Source organism: Myxocyprinus asiaticus, chromosome 12, assembly GCF_019703515.2.
Source record: "Myxocyprinus asiaticus isolate MX2 ecotype Aquarium Trade chromosome 12, UBuf_Myxa_2, whole genome shotgun sequence".
Lineage (NCBI taxonomy): Eukaryota > Metazoa > Chordata > Actinopteri > Cypriniformes > Catostomidae > Myxocyprinus > Myxocyprinus asiaticus.
This window is the reverse complement of record NC_059355.1, coordinates 50,574,620-50,602,515: the sequence shown is the minus strand read 5'-3', so window position 1 is coordinate 50,602,515 and position 27,896 is coordinate 50,574,620. Positions and strand designations below refer to the sequence as shown.

Sequence of the window (27,896 nt, the reverse complement as noted above, 5' to 3'; positions counted from 1 at the left end):
TGATCTGACTCCGGTCGCTGCCATCTCACTTGATGCCGAAAAGGCGTTTGATATGGTAGAATGGGATTATCTTTTTAAGATTTTGGAAATATACGGGTTCGTGAATACTTTTATTGGATGGATTAAGTTACTTTATAGACACCCGGTAGCGGCGGTACAAACAAATGATGATTTTAATCCGGATAAGGGCACCCGGCAGGGTTGCCCTCTTTCCCCATTATTGTTCTGTCTTGCCCTGGAACCATTAGCAGCTGCGATAAGAAAGGGAGGTATGGCGCATATGCTTCTGCTTAACGCAGATGATATTTTATTATTTGTCTCCGACCCCACTAGACCTATGCCTTGCCTCCACAGAATTATTAATCCTTTTCTAAGTTCTCAGGATACAGAGTCAATTGGTCTAAATCCGAAGCTTTGGCTCTGACAGCGTACTGCCCAGTAACGGCTGTTCAGCTGGGCACCTACCAGTGGCCCAAACAGGGCATTAAGTATTTGGGCATTTTATTCCCAGCAAATTTGTGTGATTTAGTTAGAGTTAATTTTGACACCTTAAAGGAGACCTATTATTGCCCTTTTTACAAGATGTAATATAAGTCTCAGGTGTCCCCAGAATGTGTCTGTGAAGTTTCAGCTCAAAATACATTTTTCATTTATTATACCATGTTGTAAATGCCTCTTTTTAGGTGGAATCAAAAACACGCTGTTTTCGTGTGTGTCTCTTTAAATGCAAATGAGCTGCTGCTCCCCGCCCCCTATTTTTATACAGGCTGTAAGCGTAAAAATAACGACATAGCTCTGGTCTCCGTGAATACAATCAGAGACAATAGTAACATTAGCTGTATTAGCCGTGGAATCATCTAACAAGCACATTCAGAAAGGCGATTTGCAAACATTCACAAAATATAAAGTGCGATACTAAAGCTGGAACATGAACAGTTGGTACTGATCCATGCTTGAGAATCACATTTTTGGAAAATCCTGCTTTATATTGACCCTCGTTCACAAAGCACTGGTGTAAAATAATTTGCACAAACATATACAAATTTTGGTATGTTTTGGGGCACTTTTGCTTCAAAAACAAAACTTGTCCACTGCGTCTTCAGTGGCTCTGATGCCAGGAGTACATGAAGACTCTTATGTTCACTTTTACAGCCAACAACAGAACACTTATGATGCTTACGAAGCTGAGACATTATTTTTCTCACCGTAGCTGCTCCAGTGCGGAAAGAAATGGCAGACTGTGTGTGTCGATCACTCAGGGGAGGATCTATGATAATAGGGTGGAGTCTGTCACCAGTCGTGGGCGTCACGTTAGAGCAGAAACGAAAACCAATCACTTTGCGACACTGTTTTAGATTAATAGAAATATAAGAAAGAGGAGTGGGTGGACTTTTAACATTGTAGGGTGGTTGTGTACACACACTGCCGACTCACATTTATGTTGCATAACAGGTCCCCTTTAATAAAACGGTTTTCGAACGATGTGGACAGGTGGGCTTCATTACATTTATCGATGATTGGGAAGGTTAATGTTATTAAAATGAATTGTATTCCAAAATTCAACTACCTGCTACAATCTCTCCCTGTAGATGATCCCCTTTCTGCTGGTCAGAGTGGATTGTGAGGGGGTTAATACGCTCGGTGACCTAAATGAGAGTGGAGTGTTGAGATCCTTTGAAAATTTGGTTCAACATTTTAAGATTCCCAGATCTCAGTTTTATAGGTATTTACAGCTGCGCCACCTGCTCTGTACTATTATTGGGAGTAGCATTCACCCCCCCAAAGCGGCAGATACTCTGGGATTGGTGATTACTGCTTTTGGAAAAGGTCATGAGGCATCAGTGTATTACTCCCTGCTAATTCAGAGTCTGGGGGACAGAGCTTTAACTTTTAAAAATAGATTATGGGAGAAAGATTTAAACTTGGTATTGGAGGAGGGAGTGTGGGCTAGGATTCTAAAAAACGTCAAATCTGCATCTAGAGATGCAAGGGTGCGTCTGATGCAATTTAAGATTTTACATTGATTCTATTGGACCCCTTCTAGATTGCATAGGCTTGGTCTTAAAGACACACCCACCTGCTGACGATGCCAGTCAGAAGATGGGGACACAACTCATGTTTTTTTGGGGTGTGTTAAGATCCAAGAATTTTGGTTGAGGGTTCAAAGTTTTATGTGTGATGTATTGGACACTCAATTTTCATTTTGCCCCAGACTCTGTATCTTAGGCGATGGGGCGTTGTCAAATTAAATATTAGGTGTATAAGTATGCTATTTGCTAAAATGTTGGGTCCTATCTGGAGTTATGATCGGCAGACGGATCATCCTCAGGGGATGGAAGTCGGCTGGGGCACCCTCGTTTCGGGAGTGGTGCGGGGAGATGGGCGGGGTGGCGGCATTCGAGAAGGTGATTTATAATAGGCTGGGAAAATGGGATTTGTTTGACAGGAAGTGGGGTGGATATTTGGCTTTTTTGGAGGGTTCCCGGGGAGGGGTGGTAGAGAGGGATTTGTACTTTAGATGTGTATGTGCATTCTTGTTGTTTTTGAAAGTATACTTTTTTTTTTTAATGTTTTTTTATTTATTTTAATTTTAATATTCTAATTGTTTGTGACCATTGTAGTGCATGTTTGTGGGGGGGATGTTCTGGTGGAGGGGCTTAATGTACATAATGTGATTCTGTATTTTATGTTGTGTTTGTTTGTTTTATGAATGGAATCAGTAACAATTGTTAATAACAATAAAACATTCTCAGACTAAAAATGTGACTGTAAAACTGATATTTTTAAATAAAGTAGGCCTACTGTAAAAAAAAAAAAAAAACGTGTATTATTTGAGCTGTAAAGTTGTTTATATTGTCCTTTTGAATTGGGTTTGTTGACATTACGCCGTCATGGTAATGAAGTTGTAAAATTGTCTCTATCTTTCCACAGATGCGGTTAGTAAGTGATTTAATCACAGTAAAATCATGTTAACACACATATTGTTTATGTCTTGTGTCTATACTTGTGAAACAGTGAGTATTTTAATGTTTACAGATTGACCCCATTGACTTCCATTGTAAGTGTCTCACTGGAACACACATTTGTGCTTTTTTAAAAGAAAAGGAGGAACGAGTCGAAATTAATTTTTGTGGTAATCAACATTATGCCACAAATTCTGTTGACTGAGATTAACTTGTATTGAACCTGGAATATTTCTAATATTCCTTACAATATTTAGAAACAATTATGTTTATAATGAGAAAAAATATATGAGAATCTGCCAACAATAATACAAAAAAATTAAATACAAAAATTAAGATTTACGAATTTCAATTTCATATCAAAATTCCATCAAAATGAATTGTGCACTGTAAAAAAATAAAAAAAATCCTGTTGTTTTTAAAAAAAAAAAAAAAAATACAAAAACTGGCAGCTGTGGTTGCCAGAATAATTATGTAAAAAAAATACAGTAAAAATGTAAACAAATTGTGTTAAATTAATAGTAAAAAAAAATAAAATGTCATAAACTTGATATTAACCTTCTGAAACTGTAAAAATCTGCTTTTTACTTTATAAGGTATTGTTAATCACTGTAGTAATTACAGAAGAGCACATGATGACATGAAGTTCATCAATAGTGACCCTTCCTGGAGTAATGATCAATAAACATGTAGAAACAGTGCTCAGTGTCACTCACACAAACACTAAACACCATCAGGGTAACACGTGTGAAATTAAAATAATGCAGTAAACATTAACTAAATTACATTAAATATAACACAGAACACCCCAATGTAGATAAGTGATATTAAAAATAAGAAACATAACTATTCCCATAAAATATAATGAAATGTAATGGGTCATGCAGGGAATTCTGGGAACGCCCGATTATTGTTTTTTACCATCATTTTAACAATAATTAACCATGGGGCCTGGGTAGCTCAGCGAGTATTGACGCTGGCTATCACCCCTGGAGTCGTGAGTTCGAATACAGGGCATGCTGAGTGACTCCAGCCAGGTCTCCTAAGCAACCAAATTGGCCCGGTTGCTAGGGAGGGTAGAGTCACATGGGGTAACCTCCTCATGGTCGCTATAATGTGGTTCTCGCTCTCGGTGGGGTGTGTGGTGAGTTGTGCGTGGATGCCGCGGAGAATAGCGTGAAGCCTCCACATGCGCTACATCTCTGCGGTAACACGCTCAACAAGCCACGTGATAAGATGCGCAGATTGACGGTCTCAGACGCGGAGGCAACTGAGATTCGTCCTCCACCACCCGGATTGCCACCACGAGGACTTTGGGAACTGGCCATTCCAAATTGGGGATAAAAATAAAATAAAATAAAAAATAACAACAACAATCATTTATCGTAAAAAGTACATGTACTCTCTTGTTAAACATAATATACATTTTTACCATTAATTATACAGCAAAAGCATACTTTTTACATCTAAAATTTAATTTTTACAACATTTTATTGTAAAAACTACTGCATTGTCTTTTAAAATATATAAAACAATTTTACTGTATATTTTACAGTTAATACTCATTAATCAATTAAAGTTTTATTTCTGTAGCATTTTTACAGTGTAACTTTTGATAAAATTAAATTAAATTAAAAACCTAAATATTTTATGTTTTAAGAATTACTTTTGTCAAACCTTACACAATTCAATTTGATGGAATTTTGTTATGAAATTGAAATGCGTAAATCTTAAAAATAGGCTGAAATATTTTTCCGACTGAATGGGGTAAGGAAAAAAAATGATTCAAAGTAAAAACACGTTTATTTTTCTTACCACATTTCATAACTAAATTTAGTTAGATTTCTCTGAAAACAAGACAAAAATACTAATTAAGACAATGGTTTTTTGCAGTGAACTTCTGTCTGTATTCTATCCCAGAGGAAAACTTTTTATTGTATAATGATTGACTTCGTGTTCCCAGTTATGTTCCCTTAAAGTATCAACTTTTGAAAGACAAATAGACCCAGATGTGTCATTTGTTGACATACAGTAAGAGTGTCGAGCTATAAAATGAATGTGGATAGTATCGCTCAAATCATTTGCTCTCGGAAGAATATGATGAGAAGTGTTTGAGTTTATACTGAGATCTCTCAGACTTTGGTATCTTGGCAAGTCTGAGCACAGTTTGAGACACTGTTGAGATCTCTTGTGAAACTCTAGAGGAAACACGTGTGAGATTACTGGAGTCTTTCTCTCAGGAGAAACATCTGTCAACATTCAAGTCTCAGTTTAGTCTCACTGCTGTCTAGGAGAAACAATTGAAATTAATTGAATTGTGTAATATATTTTATTTGTTGTTGTTTTTTCTTTGTAATGGGTTAAACATGCAAATGACCGTATCACTGATGTTTCAGTTTATTGCAGTGGTTAAATTATGGTTAGTTAGTGTTATTTATTGTTGTTTGTCCGTCTTCAGTTGGGCATTCCTTAAGTTGGCGAAGGAGTGTTTGCTAATCCTCTGAGGTGTGTGGTTCACCGTGGTGTGCAAAAGCCCGAGACCGCATGGAAAAACTGGGATTTTTTTTTACTTCATTTCAACCTGAAAATAAACAGAAGGCGTTAGGATTTAAATAAATAAATAAATCGGTGAAATCTCACAGGTCCAAAAGTCTGCTCCTCATAACTGTACAATAAACATCAAATATGTTCTGACTGTGATTGTGTTTCACGTTCAATGTGGACAAAGAACTTGTTTAGGACACAATGTCAAGCTGATCATTTAATTTGTATTGAAAGAGTTTGTATTAAATTAGAAAAGAATTCCAAATAGAAGCATTTTCATTTGTGGTCTCAGACTTTTGGAGCCCACTGTATATCCTCAAACACCCACAAACAAACACTAGTCAAGAGATAGTTGTCTTAACACTTGTGTTGAAGTAGTTCCAAGAGGGTTTCGTAAAAGACTTCTCTCATTCTCAGATGGATGTTTAATTCACAGCAGGACGAGAGCAAACGTGTTTAACAGTGTGAAGAGTGTGTCACTAGAAGAACTTCAGTCCAGAGGAGATATGACCTCTTCAGCATTATACACACAAAAGCCTTTACACAACACACACATAGCCACACACAGTGTCTAGCAACCAGCCAGTGTGTGTGTGTGTGTGTGTGTGTGTGTGTTTGTCAGAGTGTGAGTGTGTGTGTGTCAGAGTGTGTGTGTGTGTGTCAGAGTGTGAGTGTGTGTGTGTCAGAGTGTGTGTGTGTGTGTCAGAGTGTGAGTGTGTGTGTGTGTGTGTGAGTGTGTGTCAGAGTGTGAGTGTGTGTGTGTGTGTGTGTGTGTGTCAGAGTTTGAGTGTGTGTGTGTGTGTGTGTGTCAGAGTGTGTGTGTGTGTGTCAGAGTGTGAGTGTGTGTGTGTGTGTGTGAGTGTGTGTCAGAGTGTGAGTGTGTATGTGTGTGTGTGTCAGAGTTTGAGTGTGTGTGTGTGTGTGTCAGAGTGTGTGTGTGTGTGTGTGTGTGTGTGTGTGTCAGAGTGTGAGTGTGTGTGTGTGTCAGTGTGTGAGTGTGTGTGTGTGTGTGTGTGTGTGCATGTGTATCAGAGTGTGAGTGTGTGTGTCAGAGTGTGTGTGTGTGTGTGTGTGTCAGAGTGTGTGTGTGTGTGTGTGACAGTGTGTGTGTATGTGTGTGTGTGTGTGTGTGTGTGTGACAGAGTGTGTGTGTGTGTGTGTGTGTCAGAATGTGTGTGTGTGTGTGTGTGTGTGTGTGTGTGTGTGTGTGTGTGTGTGTGACAGAGTGTGTGTGTGAGTGTGTGTGTGTGTCAGAGTGTGTGTGTGTGTGTGTGAGTGTGTGTGTCAGAGTGTGTGTGTGTGTGTCAGTGTGTGTGTGTGTGTGTGTGTGTGTGTGTGTCAGTGTGTGTGTGTGTGTGTGTGTGACAGGCTTAGACAAGCCTCCAGTGAGCCTGTTTAAATGCTAATTGGCTTTAGGGTCCCGTTTTGTAGAGTATAGCCCAAAAATGTGCTTCTTGTGGAAATGTGTAAATTAACTTGTTTTATTCATTATCAAAAGGTTTAATGTCTCAATCAACCTGACATTAGGAAACACTGATAAAACTACTTTTAAAGGAATAATCCAGGTTACATACAAGTCAAACTCCATCAACAGCATTTGTGGCATAATGTTGAATACCAAAAAATAAAAAAATAAAAATAAACTCTTGAAAAAAAAAGCACAAATCAATGGGGCCAATTTCTGGAGAGTTTAAAGGAAGAAATGTGTATTATTTGAGCTGTAAAGACGTTTCAATCATCATTTTTACAGTTGTTTTAGGGTCTGTGCTGTTATGTCGGTATGGCAACAAAGTTGTAAAATATCTTTCCACAGATGTGGTTAGTAAGTGATTTAATCACAGTAAAATCATGTTAACACACATATTGTTTATGTCTTGTGTCTATACTTTTGAAACAGTGAGTATTTTAATGTTTACAGATTATTGACCCCATTGACTTCCATTGTAAGTGTCTCACTGGAACACACATTTGTGCTTTTTTAAAGAAAATGAGGGACGAGTTGAAATGATTTTTGTGTTAATCAACATTATGCCGCAAATGCTGTTGATTGAGCTCAACTTGTGTTGAACCTGGAATATTCCTTTAAGGGTTAAAGTAGAAATAGCCTAAAACTCTTTAAAGGAATGTTTCAGGTTCAATATGCAAGTTAGATTCTATCGACAACATTCACTCAAAAAATAATTTTTAGATTTACGCATTTCAATTTCATAACAAAATTCCATCAAATTGAATTGTGTAATATTTAAAAAATTTTTTAAATAAATAAATAAATAAAATAGCTTCATTAATTTAATTTATTTAAATATTACATAGTTTAATTTGATGGAATTTTGTTATGAAATTGAAATGCGTAAATCTTAAAAATAGGCTACATTTTTTAAATGTTTGTAGCATAATGTCAGCTATCAATAATTCTGACTTGTCTCTCATTTAAAAAAAATAAAAATGAATAAACATATAAATAAAGGAAAATTATGGTTTCACTAAGGCACTTAAAATAGGAGTCTATGCTTGTTTTAAACATTAAAAATGTTTTAAAATGATATTATTGTGATGGAATCATTTATTGACCTCATAAAGTTATATCCAATATTTTAGAGAGCTGGCAAACAGGGTAATTTTTGCATAAGCATGCATAAGCATAGAAGAGAAAGAATGTTTACATAAAATGAAATTTACATAAAATACATAAATGGCAGTGCCCCTGTTTGTCATGAGCCTGTTTGTTTATATATTTTAAAATTATAATTTATAACATTTTTATTAAAATTTGGTGAATCTTTGGTTGTCTTTAAAAAATTCCACAAATATTAAAACAGCAAATTATGTTTTATTTGTGTACAGGGGACATTTAAGGTATAATACAGTTGCCCCCCTACAAGCACACCCAGCCCCACACTGGCCCCCCAGTCAAAATGGTCTAGAACCGCCCCTGCGCTAGAGGCTGTAGCCTTTAGCCTCCTCGTTAGCGCGTCCGCCTCCCATGCAACCCCGGTTCGAATCCCGCTCGGAGCAGGTCAAGCAGGACCGGTTACAGTGGTGCCGTGACCCGGATGGGAGTGAAGTTTAGGGGGATGAGTGTGACGGGAGCCAGCTGGTACAGTAAACCTCACCCCACTGGCCTCAAGAGGCGCACTAGCGACTGATGCTAGAGGCTGTAGACTTTAGCCTCCTCATTAGCACACCCGCCTCCCATGCCGTTGACGCCCGTTCGGAGCGGGTCGAGCAGGACCTCTTACACTTGCTCCATGGACTTTCATTGTAAGTGCATTACTGTAAACATGATTTATGCTTGTTTTTAAATATTCAGGGATGAGTCTAAAAATAATATATTTTTTGTTTGTTTTGTTTTTGGTAATGCCACAAATGATGAAATAGCTTTACTTATATTGAATCTGGAACATTCCTTTAAATTCCTTCACTTCTGTAAAGTTGAGTCTGGATTGAATCCATATGGTTCTCTCACATCTGTTGAGCTGGTTCTGGGTGTGCCAGTCCTCAGAACACAGGTTTAATACAGCACGGACCGTCACAGAGTTACCGCAGTCCACACACGACACACAGAGGCTGAGCTGTATTTTCCGCTCTCCTGCCGGAATGAGTCGAGACTGAAACTGAGCAGCCTTAAAAATCACTCTGTCCTTGGGAACTTTTTCTCTCAGATAGCAGATGAAAATTATGTTATTATTCACTCAGTCTTATGTTGTTCCAAACCTATATGACTTTCTTTTCTCTGTGAAACACAAAAACAGATGTTGAGTCGAATGTCCTGGCTGTTATTGTCAATACAACAGAGTAACCTTTGGCCTAGTATTACACCTAGTATTAAGATGCGCTTTGGGTGATACGATCATAGTGGTCAGCGTTAAATACAGGTCTAAACGGGGTGTAAAGCATTGCGTGATCTGATCTCTTAAACAAAATACGAAAGGAGTCGAAAACACATGTGACCACATCTCATTTGAGGTGTAAACGCTAATACGTCCTGAATGCATCCCAGACAGTAGTGAAACTCCACCCCCTCACCTGTCAATCAACTTCTGCGCTAAAACAACAGTTTAAACTTTACCGGTTACGAGTGGCTTTAAAAGGAAATAACCGTCCGATCTGAATATTAAAAAAAGCGAATACATGCACAAGCACGAGAACTTCACAGATCTTGTAAAGTGTGTCTGACATCAACATGCAGTGACTCAGATGAGAAGCACGAACATCTGAAGCTCCTTTAATACAGGTAATCCACTATAATAACAGAGAATTCTGCTCTAAATGTTGCATTCGTGCATATATTAAATCTCAACTGCATCTGGGAGAAATAGTGCGCCTATCTTTGTCTTTTATGCTTTTTTTTTACAGTTTATTATCATGCAGTTAACACACTGATATTGTGAATGATGAATGTCATCATGAAATCAGATACCCTCCCCTCGATATCTGATCACAAGTGCTCACAGTAGATGCATTTGTGACACGTGGTAATTCCAGGTGGAAACAGGAACGCACCTCTGCCGACCACATGTGATCGGATCACTGAAAACATATCTTAATGCCAGGTGGAAACAGGGCTTATGTTTGCATGCACTTAAGAAAATGTTATTCCAGGGTTTATGGCAGAGAGTGTTCTGAAATGTCATGTAAACGAGAATGCCGAATTCTTTGCGGCGGTTAGGGGATTAAGAGAAAGCGGTTTAACACACCTAGGTTTCTCTTGGAGAATGTGACTTAATGTGCTCATGTAAACATATAAGTGGCATTCTTAGGTTTTTGAAGAGTGCGCATGTGCCTGGAACAGACCGAATAACAAACGTCATCGGATGGAGCCCAACAACAAGTCAACACAGCGGAAATACTTCAACATTTCTGGGAGTGCAGTGGGAAAACCACATACACTATAAACTATACCAATTAATACACACCAATGTAAAATATCGACTGTCCCTCACATTCACGTATATGCACTCATGCATTGGGGGAATCCCGGGGTTTGACGTAAGAGGGAAACCCCATTGCAGCACAATCCCGCTGCAATTTGAGATAGAAAGTGAAGGAAACAAACACAGCAACAACTTCGGAATATCTGGAAATAAAGCGAAGCAGCGGAGAATAAAATAGCAAAGTCTTCCTCGTATCCCATGTTTGTTATTTACACAAGCATCTCAGGGAAATAACGTTGCTGTGGAGAAAGCAGCTTACTGACTGAGCCGCAAGTATACGGGAGTAAAGTGTACACATGTAAACGCATTCGACGATTTCGAGCCTTAAGCAGCTTTCTCGCAATAAACGTCTTTCTGGAGTCAGTAACCAGAGGCTGTCGAGCTTTCAAAAGGATGTTAAAAAAAAACGTATTAAGTTCTCATGACTTGTGGTCAATACAGGTCACTGTAGCTTTAATTGTATGGAAAAGATCAACCTGGAAATAATAGCTTCTCATAATTGTTTCAAATGACAGATTTGTTATTTTTGGGTGAATTAAACAATTTAACAGAGCTGTGTGAGTGTGTGTAGTGAACTATAAGGGACCATTACACACTTTCACTGAGTCACTATAAAGCTGTCATTAACAGGCCTTCTGTTTTACCTTCACATGCTAATTACTCATTTAGCACTGACCATACACACACACACACACACACACACACACACACACACACATACACACACACACTCCCCAGGGTGAGGAGGAAGTACTTACAGTGGCTGTGAGCATCTGCATTGTTACCCAATACACAAAAACACGATGCTGCAGACAGGAAGAGAGAGACAGAGAGAACTGTTTACTAGTTAATTCATTGTCTGTACAACAGAGTATGTCTATTTATATCTGCATAAAAGTCTATTTTATTTCATCTTATTCTGTTTTGCTTTACCTTGCATGCTATTTTTTTTTAACACTACTTGCAGCTTTCTTAATACGTTCTTTTAGGGATGCATGGATACCGAAATTCGATTATTTAAAACAACATCTGCCAATATCTATAGTTTGGTGGTTCCGATTTTTTATGCTAACTTCTTTCAAATGACTGATAATTAATTATACGTAACTCTCTATGTCGCTATGTGTCCGCCATGTTTTAGAGTAGCTGGTCTCACTGAAACAAAAAGCATCTAATCATTAGCAGTTTTAAAAAATCAGCTGATGTCTAATTGCTATTTATCAGCCGACACAATGATTGGCTGATACATTGTTGCATCACTATTTTCAGCTCTGTAAAAGTTTTGATGCTTTGGCAATATTATTTGCAAAAAATCATGCCTATTAAGTACTGTGAAATTGAATACTATAGACAGAAGAGGAAGGGGGTGGAGGGATTGGGCTTTGAAATGCTGAGTGAAATGGGAACATTGGTATTAAGTGTTAGGTTCTGGTAGGGGGTCTATTGTTGGTGGGTCGAGGGTCCCACTGAGCTCATGATCTGCTGCATTAATGTGAATGTGGTCGGGATCAAGACTGCAGTCGAGGGTCAAAGACCTGCTAATGACCCACTGATCTTAAGATGCCTGTCTAACCAACATACCTGTCACAAACACACACCGGGACAACTCTACAGCTTCCTTTACTTACACTCAAACATCAATCTGTAATTGTTTTATAGTTTTTATTCTATGAAAAATCTGAATTGTCTACCTATAAAACCTTTTCATAGTCATTTTTGTGGTCAACCAACTTGGCTTTTTCAATAAGCATCGACAGTATCTAGAGAGCAAGATGACCAGTGGTCGATAAATTTAGGGCCCTATGATTTCTGCGATCGCTGAATCCAGTCATTTAAACAGAATTAAATATAAAATACAAAAACAATTTCTCCCCATTTTGGAATGCCCAATTCCCAATGCGCTCAAAGTCCTCGTGGTGGCGTAGTGACTCGCCTCAATCCGGGTGGCGGAGGATGAATCTCAGTTGCCTCCGCGTCTGAGACGTCAATCCGTGCATCTTATCACGTGGCTTGTTCAGCGTGTTACCGCGGAGACGTAGCGTGTGTGGAGGCTTCACGCTATTCTCCGTGGCATCCACGCACAAATCACCACTAGCGCCCCAACGAGAGCGAGTAACCACAATATAGCGACCACGAGGAGGTTACCCCATGTGACTCTACCCTCCCTAGCAACCGGGCCAGTTTGGTTGCTTAGGAGACCTAGCTGGAGTCACTCAGCACACTCTGGCGTCAATACTCGCTGAGCTACCCAAGCCCCCAGAAATACAGAATTTGACATTTGGGATCAAATTAATGTATGAAAGCACAGTTAATCAAATTAGAATCCACAAGAGGCTGAGATTCAATTAAATAAATATACAGTCTGCATGTGCTGCATGCTTCAAAGGGAATGTGTGTAGCCGGCCGCTCATACACTGAAAACGTAACATGAAAGTATCACGTCATCACAGAGAACAGAGCTCTCATTAACCTTGAAGCACGCAGCACATGCAGACTGTATATTTACATAATTAAATCGCAGCCTTTTGCGGTCTGATAAGCACATTAATTCATACAGTGAACTGCTTATGCGGATGTGAGAAGATGCTGTCAAAAACACAAAAAGTGCTTCATTTAGAAAAAAATGAAATGGAAAACACTGAATTTGGGGAAAAATAAAACTGATTTCACAGGGCTCTATATGTTGCCTTTATATAACAATTTGGGAAAAATGGGTTTTCAGCAAAATTGCTAAAAATTAATTGAACACTTATTTAACACAATTTGTATTCATAATAAAAAATATCTGAAAACAGCAAATGTGTTTTAGTAACATAATGTTGACAAGAGTTTTGATTTTGAAACTGTTGCAAAGGGAACTAAGAATTCTGTTAATCTGGAAAGTAGGCAAGTTTATTGGCCGATACCAGTAATCTCAAAATGTGTAAATATCATCCAATTAATTGGCCAGGCTGCTATGTGGGTCTGTCACTAGTAATTAATGAGTTGGATCAGTTGAAGGGGTGGGTGATATAAGCAAACATTTAAACATTTAAATTGTGATATTCTTGACATTTTAGTATATATATATATATATACACACACATATATAAAAATATATATATATATATATATATATATATATATATATATATATTATATTTGTGTGTGTATATATATATATTTATATATGTGTGTGTATATATATATATATATATATGTGTGTGTATATATATGTATAAATATAGCCTACACTTAAATATTTACAAGATTTACACATTTCATAGCAAAATTGCATCAAACTGAATTGAGTTATTTAAAAAAAAAAAAACATATATATATATATATATATATATATATATATATATATATATATATATATATATATATATATATATATATTTAGTTTTATTAATTACATTTGGTAAACATTACACAATTAAATTTTATGGACTATTATTATGAATTTGAAATGCAGAAATGTTTGCGGAAAATGCGGGCAAACATTTTTTTGTGTGTGTGTGTATTACTGTATACACATTTTCTTTGGAAAATGATTCACAAACTTTTAAAAAATATTGAAAGTTACGTATTTAAAAGTTAAAAAAAAAAAAAAAGAAAAAAGAAAGCACTTTCATCCAATGAGAAAAAGATAACTTTTAATGCAAAAAAATGACACTAAAGCAGAGGTGCCCGCTGAAAATCGAACTTGATTGAGGGGCGTGGGCCGAAATTAAACGTTGCATTATATCAAACTGTATTATACTGAAATATACAGTAAATGTTGCCCTGGTTCCCTTCTTTTATGATTTCATAATAATAAAAAAACATTACTCTGCAATCTGCTGAGTTAATGCAATGAAAAGCTGCTTCAATGGCATTTTTATTTTTATATTATTATTATTTTTTTTTTGCTCTTTTCATATACGGAAAGGTGGGCCAAATCAAAGGTCATCACGGGCCAGCTTTGGCCCCCTGGTTTGGGAATCTCTGCAATAAAGTAACTAAAAGTAATGTATTGATTATTCTACAATGATTATTTGTAGCGCAACCTCTGATTGGACGGTATTTCCTACCATGCAGCCGCATTTTAACATTAACCCGATTTTTATACAATTATTCCGCTTCACACATTTCTACCGGTATATTGCCATTTTGATGTGTTTCTAATAGATGACAGCAAATGAAAACATATCAATTATTTGTTATCCATTGACAAATCAGCGTCCATGTAGGAACTGACACAAGGGAGAATAAATACATCTGTTAATTGGCCAACTGGCCTTGTTTATTGGCTGTTGTTGATAGTCGAAATTGGGCAAATATTGATACCTGACCGATATATTTTTTTGCGTGGTCTGTTTGTGTGCATTTAATCTCCGACACTAACAAAAGCCATTCCCATGGGTGAAATGGATTCATATGACATAACCTGAGCTGTTGTACAGCTATCGACGTGTCGTTTGGAGTATTGACACACTTATGTGTGTTAGAAAGAGAGATATTGTGCCGAGAGTGTACACGGGTATATTTGCACAGTGTTATCCTGCTTGTGCGAGGCCAACAGAAGTGAAGCGATTGTCAACAGTGGAAGTCTATAAAAACCTGCAGCTGACAAAGCAAGAGCAAACACTGTGATTTACCAAGGATTTCCCAACAAACACTTCAGGAGAAGAGCCCGAGAGAATGAGAGTGGCTGAAAAACACTCTTCACACGTTCACACTCGTGTAATGATTGTGAGACGACTCTCCAGCACTGATCCGGGGTCAGACACATTATTACAACATCAAACCCAGCAGCTGTTTATAAACCGCTGGAGTTGATGGGCAACATCCAAATGTGGCTATTGTGACTGATTCCAGAACAGCTTTGAAATTAGATTGCTAAACGTAAAGGTCTGAGGAAATATAGAGAAAGATGACTCGCAACAGGACAATTAAACAATAGTGCAACAGATTCATATTTTCAAAGTAACATTTTCAAAAATCACTTTGGATTTTTTGTATTTGTCATTAGTGATAGACTGATACAGAGTATCGGCCATATTGTAAAAATCTGTGTTTTTTTCTCTCAGTTTCCAGTAAAAATATCAGAACATCCCTAAAACAATATGACTTTTCTTGAGAGGCAAAATGACATTATGTTTTGTCTTGTTTTCAGATAAATCTAACAAAATTTAGTAACATGCTTATAACAACGGGGGAAAAAAAAATTTGACAACGGGGTAAGAAAAAAAAATCATTTATTTATTTGCATTTCATAAAATTTAATTACATTTAATTGAGTAATCTTTAATTAAATAAACAAATACAAATTTAATTTGTAATTAATTCTATACATTTTTTATAGAATGTTGTTATGAAATTGAAACGGGTAAATCTTAAAAATAGGCTAAAATATTTTTTCAAGTGAAAACCTCATGGCAAAGTTTTTATTTATTTTTTATTTTATTTTTTTAAGCATAAACACGACTACAATTTGTTAGCTTTCTCTGAAAACAAGACTTCATATTTTATGTCTTTCTGCTGCTCAAGTAATTTTTTCTTGTTTTAAGGATGTTTAGATATTATTTTACAGGAAAATAAGACAGAAATACTCAGTAAGAAAAATATTTTTGTACAAATAACCAGCACATATTTGCCCATTTTGAGATCTTGGCATTGTCCGATAGCTTTCTGCCAATAAACAGTATTTATTTATTTTTATTTTTATCCCTAATTTGGAATGCCCAATTCCCAATGCGCTCTAAGTCCTCGTGGTGGCGTCACCTCAATCCAGGTGGCGGAGGACGAATCTCAGTTGCCTCCGCGTCTGAGACCGTCAATCCGTGCATCTTATCACGTGGCTTGTTGAGCGCGTTGCCGCGGAGACATAGCGCGTGTGGAGGCTTCACGCTATTCTCCACGGCATCCACACACAACTCACCACACGCCCCACCGAGAGCGAGAACCACATTATAGCGACCACGAGGAGGTTACCCCATGTGACTCTACCCTCCCTAGCAACCGGGCCAATTTGGTTGCTTAGGTGACCTGGCTGGAGTCACTCAGCACGCCCTGGATTCGAACTCGCGACTCCAGGTGTGGTAATCAGTGTCAATACTCGCTGAGCTACCCAGGCCAAAAATAAACAGTATTGATAGTTCCCTGTTGTTTTGGTTTCAAAATCTACCAACAATCTTATTAATGGATAATGAACCTGTTTTTTCTGTTTTTAAATAGGCTGTTTATCTATTATCTATATATTGTTCTTCAAAGGCATCACAGAAATGACTGAGAACTCACACAGTTAACATGTTGGCCAAATTGGAGTGGTGGTGGTGTAGTGGACTAAAGCACTGAACTGGTAAGCAGAAGGTTGCTGGTTCAATCCCCACAGCCACCACCACTGTGTCCTTGAGCAAGGCATTTAACTCCAGGTTGCTCTGGGGGGATTGTCCCTGTAATAAGGGCACTGTAAGTTGCTTTGGATAAAAGTGTCTGCCAACTATAAATTGTCTTATTAGTATGTAAACAAATGAATGCTGATCTGAGCACTGGAATCAGATTTTGTGAGATTTGCATTCCTGATCTCTGCAAGAACCCTCACAATAGGACTGAAGTCTAAAGCTCTGGAGCAAACAGAAGTAGAAGATTATTGTAAGTATCTTTTTCTTCTCTACTGGGCAAATATAAAGCTAAATGTGTTTCGACTTAAAAGCTCAAACTTGAACAAACCCTGATTTATTTCAGCTAAGAGTGCAGGAGTCCTTAAATATACAAAATAATAAAAATAAACAAAACAAACAAAAAAGACTGATTTGGAACGCTCTTCATAGGAATCATACATAAAGGACCCTTCAAGTGACGCGCACAATAAATTTGACTCCAATAGTTAGACATTGACATGTTTGTGAGCTAACTACACAATAGTCTTATAATCCAGCCTGATCTCACATCAAATTCGGCAAGTGTGTGCCGATTTTTCTTTATCCGAAATCGGTGTACGTTGACCGAATTTGAAAACACTGCCTCCAGAGGCTAAAGCGGTAAGTGTTTCAGAGCATATAAACAAGTGTGACATCCATTTATATCCATAATTATAGCCAGTTGTAAAAATAATTATTTTCAGCTGAACAGGGTGTAAAACAGTGAAGAGAAATGTTTATTTTATTTAATCTACCCCCCAACTAAAACCCAAATCTAACCATAACCATTAGTAGAAACAAAATGCAATGATGGGGATAAAAATGCAACCTCCTTATCACGCTCGTGATTGTTTAAACAAACGTGATTACTTCGTCGTTTGAATGGGGATTGAACTGTGGTCTCCCATGCAACTGATCCAAATATGTCCGATGGGAGATAGGGCATGTCAGCGAGTCGGCATACTGTTGCCGATCCTAGGGTACCGGAACATTCGGAAACAGCATGCCGACTTCCCGTGTGATCATGTTACATAATCAGTGTTGGAGAGAAAGTAAGTAAAATTGGCAACGCTACAAACGTAACTACATTTTTCAATAGCGTGACAGTAGATCGACAAGTTTCACAATAGTGAAGCTTTTCCAGTAATGAGCTACATTTGTAACATGCAGCAATACAGAAACGGAGATAATCAAACGTGATTCCCATACATATCATTTGAATCATATAAGTGAGTCATTTAGTCTGGACAGTTCATGTAAATTAATTGGTAAAAACAATTCATCGATTCACTTATGTGTAGTATTGGAAAGTCAGTTCATTTTGGTAAATCAGTTCATCTGGACGGTTCATGTAAATGAACTACATTGTGGTTCAAAAATGAAGGATTCCCCGATTCCACTTGAGCCTTCGCATAGAAGTCACTTTGCTTCTTATTTGAAGTGAAATATTTAGTTAATTGCTGCTGTTGATCACTGTTTTCAACTCAGTTAAAATAACGTGTCTTCTAGTTGCAGTTATTCAGCGAAGGTTGTTCCAAACGGCTAGTATCTTACTTACACTGTCTCATTTTGGCTAAATGGCATCGTATGCATCCTTCCCCGAGTAGGCAATCCCAGAATGCACTGTGAGAGCTTGGTGGAAAAATTAATTCAAGATGGCGGACGAAGCGAGAGAAATTTCCATTATAAATAAGCTCATAATTCATTCAATACTACAAAGTATAATATGATACATACGTTTAATATGATAGAAAACTGAATATGTCACCCAAAAGGTGTGTGCTATGCGTTTTTATGTTCATTAGAGTATCGCGTCAGTCATCTCACGTCACCTCTATGTAAATCAGAGTCAAGTCTGAATGACACGAGGAGTTGCCGCCAATGTAGAACGTTACAAATCGCTCTCTTATGAGGCATAATTTCAATAAGGATGCTGCCATAGAAAACAGCTGCCTATGTAGGCATGAGACAGCGAGGCTAAGTTTTGGAACAGACCTACGATTTAGTGGGGGGGGTGGGGGGTTCTCAAAATTCCTAAACCAAAACCAAATTTCTCACTGTAACTCCTAGAGATTTCAAACTACACACACCAAATTTGGCACAGACCTTAAGACTGTTCTGACTCGCATTGCTTTGACTTTTCTAACAGATCGGACTTATGGTTTCCGCACAGCGGATGATCAAAAATCCCCCAAATACCATAGACTTACACTGAAGGAATGTTCAATGGGCCAAGACTAAAACATTCAAATTTAAACAAACTCACACATGGCCTTAACTGTCTCTCACTTTTTCTTACTTTATTTCTTGTTTTTAATATAAATGTTATGTTATCATTTTACACTATATGTATATATATATACAGTATATATGTATATGACACATTGCCAAGCCAACATAACTATATTTATAGTTCATATAACTATGTGGTTTCAAAGTGTAGCTTGACTGAATGTTAACTACTTTTATCTTGACAAACTACAGTTTCAAAGTAGCTTCCACAATGATGCTTATAATCATGATGCCTTCAAATGCTGACTACGTAGGCAGCTCACAAGGTTTTGGAACAAAGTCAAAAGAGAGGTAGAAAGAGAGAGATGTACAGTGTGAAGAAGTGCAGTTGTGAGGTGATCGGGGGAGGGCAGTAAACCGGGGCAGGAGGGGTAGATGATTAGAATTCATCCCACGGCACAAACAAAAGATGGAATGAAAAAGAAAGTTAAAAGATTGTACGGCTCCCCCCTAAATCACGGCCTTTGACTCACGACACAATCGCAGAGGAGAGGAGGGGTGACCGGAGCCCGGAATACTGGGATTAAGAGGGCGAGAGAGAGAGCGTTTATTATCCTGAAGGCCGTTTGAACAGGAGGTCAACAATTGACTCAATTACAAGACAAACTTCCCAAGAGCTCTACAGCCGGCCGACTCTCACAGGCATGAGAGCCTTCCTTTTCTCCTCCTGCTCTTAACTATCAGTGCTTGGCCCTCGTCAGGTAGGAGAGAGTTTAACCTCCTCAACCGTTTGAGAGCAGGTTGAGGAATGGAGACCGGCTCTTTGTGTTATAATGAATGTGGAAATAGCTGATGACCTGGAGAACGGTTTGGATCAGGTGGCATAACCGGCTTTTGTGGCATGACCCTCTTCTTTTTTTCTCAACCTCTCTAAAGGCTGATATTCACTGAACACTTGATAGAGGGAAAGAAAGAATTTGCAATTTTCTGGGTTGTTGGCAGCTGTAAACTGTAGTATTTTTTTGGATAATCCTTTAGTTGCAGTAATGGATTTTTATTATTTTAATATCCATTTTGTTGTGGGTTAGGGTTGTCACTTAGAAGTCACAAATGAATAAAAACTATATTAGAGCCCAAATGTTTGGCATGCAATTTGCACAACAAGATTTTAAAATAAAACAATGCAAAATATCATGCTGCAATAATCAGTTTTTTTATTCATAGGCTTGGCTATTTATTTAATAGTTTGGAATTCATTTATAGTTCATATACATATATATAATTTTTTAATATACTTTATATATATATATATACAAATTTATTTTGTATATATTACTTTTCTTACCAATTTGGAATGCCCAAATCCCAATGCGCTCTAAGTCCTTGTGGTGGCGTAGTGACTCACCTCAATCCGGGTGGCGGAGGACGAATCTCAGTTTCCTGTGTGGAGACATAGCGCATGTGGAGGCTTTTCTCAACGGCATCCACGCACAACTCAGCACGCGCCCCACCAAGAGCAAGAACCACATTATAGCGACCACGAAGTTACCCCATGTGACTCAACCCTCCCTAGCAACCAGGCCAATTTGGTTGGATTCGAACTCGTGACTCCAGGGGTGGTAGTCAGCATCTTTTATATATATATATATATATATATATATATATATATATATATATATATATATATATATATATATATATATATATTTATTTATTTATTTATTTATTTTTTTGTGGATTTTCTCCCCTTTTCCTCCCCAATTTGGAACGCCCAATTCCCAATGCGCTCTAAGTCCTCATGGTGGCGTAGTGACTCGCCTCAACCCGAGTGGCAGAGGATGAATCTCAGTTGCCTCCGCGTCTGAGACTGTCAACCCGTGCATCTTATCACGTGGCTCGTTGAGCGCATTACCGCGGAGACCTAGTGTGTGTAGAGGCTCACGCTATACTTCGCGGCATCTCACAACTCACTACGCGCCCCTCCAAGAGCGAGAACCACATTATAGCAACCATGAGGAGGTTACCCCAACATGACTCTACCCACCCTAGCAACCGGGCCAATTGGTTGCTTAGGAAGCCTGACTGGAGTCACTCAGCACGTCCTGGATTCAAACTCACGACTCCAGGTGTGGTAGTGAGCGTCTTGCTGAGCTACCCAGGCCCCCTATTAATTATTATTATTATTATTATTATTATTATTTTATTTGTTATGAATAGATTTGATGTTAAAAAATTGCCATAGGGGCCGTTCAGATCGAACATGTTCTTGTGCCAAAATAGCTAGATGCAGCGCAACAGAACGCAGGTGTCTTGATATGTGCTTTTAAAAGTTGATGTCCTTACACTACATCTAAAGGATGTTGCGCAAGACGCTGAAAAAATAGCTGGATGAGACGTTATGGTCAAAGAAAAACAATGGACAAAGAGACTGCAGACTGACATTAGTGAACAGCTCTTTAAAGGGACAGTTATCCTGCCTCATGTGCCAGAACTTTATTGGTAAACAAGAGTATAATTTGACATCTACTTCAGACCAGTTCTGAGGATTCCAAGCAGCCTGGAGGTGGATAAACCGAATGTTAACAGAAAACTCTGGATCCGGAATGTTTGTTTACTCTGTAATAAGATGTAAATTAGAGGGAGAGCCATTGGTTTTCAATAAAACATGACCATACTCAAAGATGAGAAATCACTGAAGTGACAGTGACACTATTATGATGCTTCTTTGCAATAATGAGCCATCACTCAAACCAGAATACTAGAGAATCTTTTTCACCCTCTGTCTTTCTTTTCTTCCTTTCGTTCATATGCTGTGCATGTCTGAATGCCAGACACAGTCAAACTCTTCCTCACACACACACACACACACACACACACACACACACTACCGTCAGCTTCCTGCTCACAGATTTTTTCCACTTCATGTTCAGCTTTGCATCTCTCTTCTCTCACTTTCTGTCTGAATATTCTGTCAAGATTCACCATTCAAGCAGCTTTATTGGCAAAGTAAAATGAAGCTTTCCATTTCCAAAGCCAAAGTAACATTATACAACATATGGGTAGGTTTTTTTTAAGTTTTACCTAATTTTTAGTTCTGAAAAGTTAATTTATAAAAGTCCAAATATTATTAAAAAAAAAAAATAAAAAAAAAGATTTGATCTATTTCATGTTGACTACACTCATACATAATTAAATATACACAGAATTAAAAAAGAATTCTAAAAAAATTAATATATTACAGAATATTAAAGAATATGAAATATTATGTAATAATATAATAAATATGATATTTATTTTATAATAAAATATTATTATTATATGATATTAAATATTGTTTATTAAATACCTAAAAATATTATAGTAAAAATTAAAACATTTAATGTTTTGTGTTTTCCTACAAAAAGAAATGTAATTAAAAATAGTTATTAAAATTATTTTAAATATATTTTTTTAAATATTATATAATATAAAATATTATTTAATAATATAATACATATTATATCATGTTATAATAATATTTATTATATAAAATAATATATAATTATACAATATTACATATTTTATATGAAATACTTAAAAATAATAAAGTAAAAAGTAAACAAAAAATAGTTTTTAAAAAAAACTGTTTTACAATGTAAAAAATATTCTCCATACACAGTTGCGACATAAAAAAATGATCATGTTTTTACTAGAATATCAGTGTTGCTGTCTAAAGCAGTTAGTGAAACCTGAGAATGACGTTTGGTTTATTCACACAGAGGCTGTTTCATGCTGTTTAACTCCAGCAGTCACTTTATAAAGCTCTATGACACTCTTATAGAGTCTTTATGAAGGAGTTGTTAAGCTGTTATCAAGTGTTGGGTGTTGAGAGTTGTTTGGCAGCCTGTGTGTGTGTGTGTGTGTGTGTGTGTGTCTGTGTGTGTGTCTGTGTGTGTGTGTGTGTGTGTGTGTGTCTGTGTGTGTGTGTGTGTGTGTGTGTGTCTGTCTGTGTGTGTGTGTCTGTGTGTGTGTGTGTGTCTGTGTGTGGTGTGTGTGTGTGTGTCTGTGTGTGTGTCTGTGTTTGTGTTTGTGTGTGTGTGTGTGTATTGTGTGTGTGTGTGTGTGTCTGTCTGTGTGTGTGTGTGTGTGTCTGAGTGTGTGTGTGTCTGTGTTTGTGTGTGTGTGTGTGTGTATTGTGTGTGTGTGTGTGTGTGTGTATGTATTGTGTCTGTGTGTGTGTTTGTGTGCATGCATGCGGGCATGTGTGTGTGTGTGTGTATTGTGTGTGTGTCTGTGTGTGTGTGTGTGTCTGTGTTTGTGTGTGTGTGTTTGTGTGTTTGTTTGTTTGCGTGTGTGTTTGTGTGCGTCCGTGCGGGCATGTGTGTGTGTGTGTGTGTGTGTGTGTGTGTGTATTGTGTGTGTGTCTGTGTGTGTGTGTGTATGTGTGTGTGTGTGTGTGTGTGTGTGTGTGTGTGTCTGTGTGTGTGTGTGTGTGTATTGTGTGTGTGTGTGTGTGTGTTTGTTTGTGTGTGTGTTTGTGTGCGTGCGTGCGGGCATGTGTGTGTGTGTGTGTGTCTGTGTTTGTGTGTGTGTGTATTGTGTGTGTGTGTGTGTGTTTGTTTGTGTGTGTGTTTGTGTGTGTGTGTGTCTGTGTGTGTGTGTGTATTGTGTGTGTGTGTGTGTGTGTCTGTGTGTGTGTGTGTGTATTGTGTGTGTGTCTGTGTGTCTGTGTGTGTGTGTGTATTGTGTGTGTGTGTGTGTGTGTTTGTGTGCGTGCATGCGGGCATGTGTGTGTGTGTATGTCTGTGTTTGTGTGTGTGTACTGTGTGTGTGTGTGTGTGTGTGTGTGTTTGTTTGTGTGTGTGTTTGTGTGTGTGCGTGCGGGCATGTGTGTGTGATCTGATCAGTAAATCATTCGAAGCAGAGCAGTTCTGAGTGAGTGTTTGGCTTAGTGGAACAGGCCACACACACACACACACACACACACACAGACATACCGCGGTACGCTCGCTGCTTTCTCAGCCAGAGCACAACTTACACTCATTGAGTTCTCATGTGTGTCTCTCTCAGTGAGTCCATGTGCTCAATTGTGTTTATTATGTAAATGGCTCTTGATGACGGAGCTGTTGTTGCTGTGTTCGCTCTTTCTGTGATGTCATTCTGGGATCCGTATAAAGAGGAAACAAAAGCTTTTTCACACACTGACTGAAGGAGGTGGAGTGTGAAGAATAAATGAATGTTCCTGTGGACCATCAATCTGATGAGAGAACGCTTGATAAGTCATAATCCAGGATTCTTTCAGGTGTACAAACTTTATCAGAGAATGATGGAAATTTGGCATCACACTCTGTAAATACATATTTTTCTGTTATCAACAAAAAGGCCATTTTAGCATTACAAGTATTGGCATTAAGCATAAAAACAAATAACTTATGAGGTAGGAGGATGTGAACAGCTCAGAGTACAATCTCTGCATTGCTGTTTAATTACAGTAATTCTGACACAAAGGGAATGCAGCATTACACTTTATTTTACAAGTTTTTGCATTTAAGTCAAATTTTATAAAAAAATTTCACATTTAGAACTTTCCTTATAAACACATTTCTAATCATGTATGGAAGCCTTCCACAGGGAAGCTTATTGCACGTTTTGCAGTCTAGTAGCAACATTTTCTAGCTTTTGTGGTGATAGAAACAAGATACAGAGCTGCACACACAGACCTCAACACTTGGTGCACAAAACATGATGAGCATGACAATCAACAGATAATTTTTCTTATCACGAATGGTTAATTTTGAATAGAAAATGAGCTTCAGACTTCACAAAACGTAACAAAATCAACTATAAAAATAGTGTAAATAAACTCGCATACAACATACAAGCTCAATAATTATTCAAGCCCAGTGCATGCTGGGAACACCAGCTTCGAAATGTTGAGTAAAATGTACTTATTTTATTTACCAGTGAAATTTACTCTTAATTAATTAATAAGTATGGCAAGGTTTTCTACTTTGGGATTGATACATAATGACACATTGTAAAGATAAACAAAGTTTTGGTACTGTTCGGTATTTGTTATGTTCGCAAAATATATATATATATATACAGTATATTACTACCAAATCCAAAGTACAATTATTCTGTTTGGTCACAAACACTCAGGAGATTTGCCCTCACTACAAATCACCATGGTTTTACTACATTAACCATAGTTTAACCATGGTATTTGTAGTAAAACCATAGTAACCACTAAATTAACATGGTTACTGTCATGGTTACTACAATGTTACTATAGTAAAATCATGGTTCATATGTGGCTTCTACAGTATTACTGTTGTAAAACAATGGTTAATTGTATCAAAACTTTGATATCTGCTAAGAAAACCATAGTGACAGCAGTCCTTGTTATTACAGTCATGGTTACTACAATATTACTATAGTAAAATCATGGTTAATTTTCGTTAGGGTCCTTAACTAAAAAAACAAACTTTCTCTAATTATTAAGGGGGTTAGGGGCTTCTTTATCTGCAGCTTGTTTTCTCCGCTTGCCATTTTGCCAACTAATGCGTGCAAAACTGTGATGTCATCAACTGATTTAACATACTAACAGTTAATAGGACAGCTTCTCTCGGTAGAAAGTTGACCCACGTGAAACACAGGCGGTCACATGTGCATTAACTGTGGATGTCTATTTGGCGCTTTATTTCCTTTGTCGAACTGTACAAACCAGATGCGTCATTAAACTTGAGATGAACCGCAGAGCTTTTGCTTACAGAACCGTGGGTGGCGAACCATACTGTTGGTTTTTTTACCGAGATCCGTTACACCCCTAGTACAAATGTAGAATGTACTTACAATTTTTAAGTTCATGCTTTAACTCACTTATTCAGTGTAGAAAGTACTTAATCTTTTCCGCTATATTTACTTCACAAAATATTTTTTTTCAGTTTAGTTTCCATCATAGACAGTTTTATCTTTATATATCCATCTAGATTCTAGCTCATGTCAGAAAGACCTTATTCACACTAGCGCCATCTTTGATTTTTAATGGGAATGACAACGAGGCTGTGAGGGAAAGATGTACAGTCTCTTCAATGGGCTGTACTGCAGTTTAAAGTGTTTTTGCATCATTCCACGGACAAAACATTGATAAAATATCTGTCCAAGAACATTCAGTATACAAAGAACTCCAGACAACATGAGTTGTAGAAAATCAGATGTGATCTAGGAGGATCGTACCACTTTATACTGTTTGTGTCATTGAAGAGACTGTAAGTCTATCCCTCACAGCCTCGTTGTCATTCCCATTAAAAATCAAAGATGGCGCTAGCATGAATAAGGTCTGTTTTGAGTTCTGATATTTAAAAAAAAAGTTTTATCCCCTTTTCTCCCAATTTTGGAATGCCCAATTCCCACTACTTATTAGGTCCTCGTGGTGGCGCAGTTACTCACCTCAATCTGGGTGGCAGAGGACAAGTCTCAGTTGCCTCCGCTTCTGAGACCGTCAATCCACGCATCTTTTTACGTGACTCATTGTGCATGACACCGCGGAGACTCACAGCATGTGGAGGCTCATGCTACTCTCCACGATCCACGCACAACTTACCACACGTCCCATTAAGAGCGAGAACCACTAATCATGACCACGAGGAGGTTACCCCATGTGACTCCACCCTCCCTAGCAACCGGGCCAATTTGGTTGCTTAGGAGACCTGGCTGGAGTAACTCAGCATACCCTGGATTCGATCTCGCGACTCCAGGGGTGATAGTCAGCGTCAATACTCGCTGAGATACCCAGGCCCCCCATTCTGAGACTTACAGTTTATTTTTATAGTACTTGGAACTTTTTTATCTAAAAAAATAGTTCTAGATTTTTCATGATATGACCCCATGAAACTTCAGTGCTTTTTAAAGGTGAAGCGTGTACATTTTTTTCAAATTGCATATACTTGTAAATTACACGTACTTCATATTAGGCTGGGATAGAAGAAAGAGTTCAAAAAATAATTCAGAGAGTGAGAAAGAGATGTTGAGGCAGACTGGTGGGCTCAAGTCCAGTGTTCTGATACACAGACCTGACTCAGAGCTCCCGTCCAATTAAACAGTAACACTGCACAGGTCCACAGTGGGCCACACATCCACATACACACACACTGCACTCATCGGCGTCTCTGACCCATTCTTACAAATGATTTACACGTGCGTACAAACACTCATGTGTGTGACTTTATTCCTGTGCAGTGAATTAATTCTGACGTTGCAGGACCACACAATGAGCTGAACTACACACACTGAACTACAGTGAACACAGTATTTAGACAATTACATATATGTCTTTGCATTAGACAAGAAAATAGGAAAGCAAGTGTGATCTGTGCTCAAATGCTGCTGGAACAAATTTCGGAGGCATTTTTGCTCAATTACTTTTAATCGACTGGTGTCTTGGTGATTTGTAGTGGATGTATGAAGTCACGTTCCTCCCCTCACATTCACACAGGTGTCCTAGCAGAGTAACCACAGGTGGAGTTCAGCATATTAACATGTCTTTATTTTCAACATTATGGGCTCTAGGGGCCTGAGTGGCTCAGCGAGTATTGACACTGACTATCACCCCTGGAGTCACGAGTTTGAATCCAGGGCGTGCTGAGTGACTCCAGTCAGGTTTCCTAAGCAACCAAATTGGCCCGGTTGCTAGGGAGGGTAGAGTCACATGGGGTAACCTCCTCGTGGTCACGATTAGTGGTTCTCGCTCTCAGTTGGGCATGTGGTAAGTTGTGTGTGGATCGCGGAGAGTAGCATGAGCCTCCACATGCTGTGAGTCTCCACGGTGTCATGCACAACGAGCCACGTGATAAGAT

The 27,896-nt window shown here is 38.0% G+C and overlaps 1 protein-coding gene and 1 long non-coding RNA gene across 2 annotated transcripts in view; one reads left to right on the top strand and one right to left on the bottom strand.

Moving 5' to 3' along the window:
• Positions 1–27,896, top strand: part of LOC127449544 (zinc finger protein GLI1-like) — a 91,216-nt gene that overhangs the window by 26,564 nt on the left and 36,756 nt on the right. The window lies entirely within an intron of this gene.
• The window catches only part of LOC127449604 (uncharacterized), a 64,082-nt gene continuing 41,464 nt past the window's right edge, over positions 5,279–27,896 (bottom strand). The window contains exons 3-4 of the long non-coding RNA XR_007898760.1: positions 11,200–11,247; positions 5,279–5,544 (exon numbers count right to left, since the gene is read on the bottom strand). This is a non-coding gene — a long non-coding RNA (uncharacterized LOC127449604). The remainder of the gene's footprint in view (positions 5,545–11,199; positions 11,248–27,896) is intronic.